Source organism: Acomys minous (assembly GCF_964271855.1).
Source record: "Acomys minous genome assembly, chromosome: 16".
Lineage (NCBI taxonomy): Eukaryota > Metazoa > Chordata > Mammalia > Rodentia > Muridae > Acomys > Acomys minous.
The window spans coordinates 16,723,419-16,727,873 of NC_140498.1; positions in this window are offsets into that span (position 1 = coordinate 16,723,419).

The window sequence follows — 4,455 nt, forward strand, 5'->3', positions numbered from 1 at the left end:
AGGACAGCTGTTTATCATGTATTTTGTCTCAGTGCTGAGAACTGATATAAGGAAGGATTTGGCTCTGGACATAGGATAGAATCCCTCCTGATTACAGTTATGATTGGCCCTGGAACTGAGGATGTAGCTCAGTTGGTGGGATGCTTGCACCACATGCACAAAGCCTGTGTTTAGTCCCTAGCAGGATATAAACCGAGTGTGGTGGTGCATGCCCATTATTCTAGAATAACGGTAAGATCAGAAGTTCAAGGTCATCTTCAGCTGCTAGCAAGTTGAAGATATATTATCTTAAGCTACATAAGACCCTGTCTCTAAATAAATGCCAATGATGGTTTTTATGTAGACACGAAACAAAAAGAGTAAGATAGAGTTGAATCTTGTGCCGATACGAACGGCTGTGGCTAGGATTCAAGTTGCTCTAAGTTCCACGTTCCTCCTTGGTAGTGGTTTCATGACAGTTCATTAGTTACAGGACAAAGGCTGTCAGAAGTCAAGACTTTGCTGAACACTCCAGAGACGCCTGGGAATCAAACCTTTGAAAAAGCAGCCAGTACTCTTAACCACTGAGCAATCTCTCCAGCCCGTTTTGGTCTGGTTGGTTTTTTGGCGTGGGTGTTGTTTGTAGCCCCACCTGGCCTGGGGCTGACTATGTAGACCATGCTAGTCTCAAGATCACAGAGCTCTGCGGCTGATTTACAATTAAAGAAACAGAGGCAGCTGGGCATGGTAGCCCACACCTTTAATCCTAGCACTCAGAAGGCAGAAGCAGGTGGATCTTTGTGAGTTCGAGGCTAGCCTGGTCTACAAAACAAGTCCAAGACAGCCAGGGCTCTGGTATACAGAGAAACGCTGTCTCAAAAACCAAAAACAAACAAAAAAGGAAACAGAGGCCTAGAAGTTCTGTAAACCCAGTTGTTAAGCAATGGGGAAGGGATCTATTCTGGTTCGCGTTAACTCTCAAGTTGACACAGCCTGAGACAACTGACCTGAGAAGGGAGTCTCAGTTGAAGAATTTTGCAGATCAGATTGGCCAGTGGCCACATCTGTGGGGTGTGGGGGGTTGTTTCAATCTAATTTATGCAAGAGAGCCCAGCCCACTGTGGGCAGCACCATCTCTAGGCAGGTGGGCCAGGGCTTTATAAGAAAGCTAGTTAAGCCTGATGCTCAGATCAAACTATCAAGCAGCATTCCTCCTTGCTTGAGTTCCTGCCCTGGCTCTATGTAGTTTTGGATTGTAAACTGAGGTATAAGCCAAACAAACCATTTCCTCCTTTAATTTGCTTTTGGTTAGAGTGTTTTGTTGTTGACACGGTGTTTGAGACCACCTGGAAAAACTACCCAAATTCTATCAATTTTTGTTTTGTTTTGTTTTGCATTGTTCTGTTTTGTTTTGTCTTTCAAGACTGGGTTTCTCTGTGTAGCCTTGGCTGTCCTGTACTTGCTTTGTAGACCAGGCTGGCCTCGAACTCACAGCGACCTGCCTGCCTCTGCCTCCTGAGTGCTGGGATTAAAAGTGTGCGCCACCACACCCGGCCCAATGCCCTGCTTCTTTATCAAATTTTAATTAGCCGAATTTTATTTAAGCTGCAACTGACCACAACAGTCTCCTTGGTTGGATCTGTTTCTGTAGTCACGCACTCCTGCAGGTGTGAGGGAACATCCCAGGTCGATTTCCGGTACTGTCTTACCAACCTCAGGTTGCTTACAGGGCTGGCCTCGGACCTCTGAGATGGAGTCCTCAGCTGCTACATCATAGCAACAGAAAAGAACAGGGTCTCGTCTCGGGGAAGCTGGCTCCACGTCCCGCCCTTCAAGTCCACTTTCCTTACTTCTAATGCAGAAAATGGAGGGGGCTTGCCTGCCATTTACATGGTGCTCTCTGACCATCAAGGCAACAGAGGAAGAGCCAGATGGAAGGCCAGAAGAAACCAACAGGTAGGTGCGCTCCCACCCTATACCCTTCCTCCACTCCACCCGACCCTCCGCATGATATGAGCAGTTTATCAAAAGCAGAGAGGCCTAGGGCATGGCCTTGTGGGAAAGTGGCCAGGCCAGCCTGACCCCACCCTGATCAGTTGTCTTGAGCTCAGATCCTGGCTCCTTGGTCCATCCCCCAAGACAGCAAAGCACAATCAACTAACAAGGCCAGTAGTGGCCATGGGGACAGGGTTGGAGCAGGCAGGGAGAAAGGGAAAGGGTTTCTCTTTTAGAGAGGTTAGGGTGAAGGATAATAGGAAAACTGAAGCTCAGATCAATCATCACTCCCGTCACCCCGCCAACTCAAAGTCACCAGATGCAGATCCTAGAGAAGATGGAGTTGGGGTGGGGGCTGGGACAGGAGAGCAGAGACTAAAGGGGCTTTGGGGAGCATACATTCTGCCCACTCCCTCCCCTTGCAGCCAAGCTCAGGGCTCCCCAGAAGGTTAGAGGCCCTCAAGAGGCATGCACTGGGAAAAGTATCGTTCTTGGTGCTCTGCCTCAGCAAGGGCCACGTGTTCAGAGTTGCTCCATCCAGGAGGCTCACTGGAGCGGGGGAGGGTGTTTATGAAGAGCCTCACACTGCAGAAGCAGCATGACCTCCTGGCCTGCCCCTGCTGGTCCCTGCCCCGTGACTGCTCCTGGCTATAAACAGCTTGTTGATTAAACCGCAGGAAGTTGGCCCCTCCGCCACTTGAGCAATTTGGGAGAACAGGAGGTTGCCTGTAAAGACTCTTCCAAACTGGGAGGGCCGGCTGCTAGGAGCCCATGGTTCTCAAAGACCTGGGCTAAAGGGGCCTTGGGGAGCATGCCTTCTGCCCCACTCTCTCTCTTGCCGCCAGGCTCAGGGCTTCTCAGAAGGTTAGAGGCCTTCAAGAGCCAGAGGTGACTGACCAGGTGAAGGTTATTTCCTTGACTTAACCTGTTATTTGGTCTAATAGTCCCATTATTAGAGCACTGTGGTAACATCTAGTGAGCTGGTAGATTATAAAAGGCACTTGAGCCGGACATGGTGGCGCACGCCTTTAATCCCAGCACTCGGGAGGCAGAGGCGGGCGGATCGCTGTGAGTTCGAGGCCAGCCTGGTCTACAAAGCAAGTCCAGGACAGCCAAAACCTGTCTTGAAAAACCAAAAAATAAAAATAAATAAATAAATAAATAAATAAATAAATAAAAAGCACTTGAGGGGAGACAGGGAAATAGCTGTCTGTAAAATGCTTGCCTTGCAAGCTTGAAGGCCAGAGTTTGATACCCAGAACGCATGCTTTTTTGGTGGGATTTTGTTTGTTTGTTTGTTTGTTTGTTTTGTTTTTAAGCTGGTGGAGGGTTGTCTTAAAGAGATATCTTAGCAGTTTAGAATGCTTGATATTCTTGCACAGGACCCAGTACATACAGGGTAACTCAAACTGTCCCTAATTCCAGTTCCATGGGATCCCACGCCCTCTTCTGTGTTTGCGAGCCACCATGCACTTCCGTAGTGCATGCACACAAAAGAACGAAAACAAAATCTCTTAAAAGATGGGTGTATGGCCCACATCTGCAACCCCAGCCCTGGAGAAGCAGAAACAAGCAGATCCATGGGATTTGCTGGCCATCAGCCTAACTAACATGCGTGGAGAGTTCATTCAACCGAGTGGCAAGACCTTGCCTCAAAACAAGGCAGGGCTGGCCAGATGGCTCCGTGGGGAAAGGCTCTTGCTGCCTATCTGAGCATCTGAGTTTGATTCCCAACCCACATGGTGAAAGGAGAGAACTGACTCCTGGAAATTGTCTTCTGACTTCTACACAAGCGTCATGACACCACCACCCATATATATAACTGTTTAAAAGAAAAACAAAAGGTGAACAATGCCTGACGAATAGCACTGAGGGTGTGTTCTGACTTCCACACAGCTGGATATAAATGTGTGAAATACGTGAGCACTCATGCATACACAGAACACTTGCTGAACACTTGTCCCTGCACACCTGAGTCCTACCTGGTGCAGCCTATCTAACCCCCCAAATGCTCGTGGCTGGGGATGTGGCTCAGTTGGTAGAGTGCTTGCTTGGCATGCATGAAGCCCTGGGTTTGATCCTCAGAACCTGATTAAAATGGATACTGGTATACACCTGCACCTGAGAGAGAGACACAAGAGGACGAAGAGTTCAAGGTTAAGCTGGCTGGTGGTGGCGCAGGTCTTTAATCCCTGCACTTGGAAAGCAGAGCCAGGCAGATCTCTGTGAGTTCCAGGCCAGTCTGGTCTACAGAGAAAGCTCCAAGATAGCCAGGGCTACACAGAGAAACCCTGTATAATAATAATAATAATAATAATAATAATAATAATAATAATAATAATAATAATAATAATCAATAATAACAGAGACCCTGAAGGCTGAGACAGAATGATAGTACATTCAAATATGGCTTGAGCTGCATAGTAAGACCCTGTTTCTATTTTTTAAAATAATTTTTAAATGTATTTATTATTTTTATGT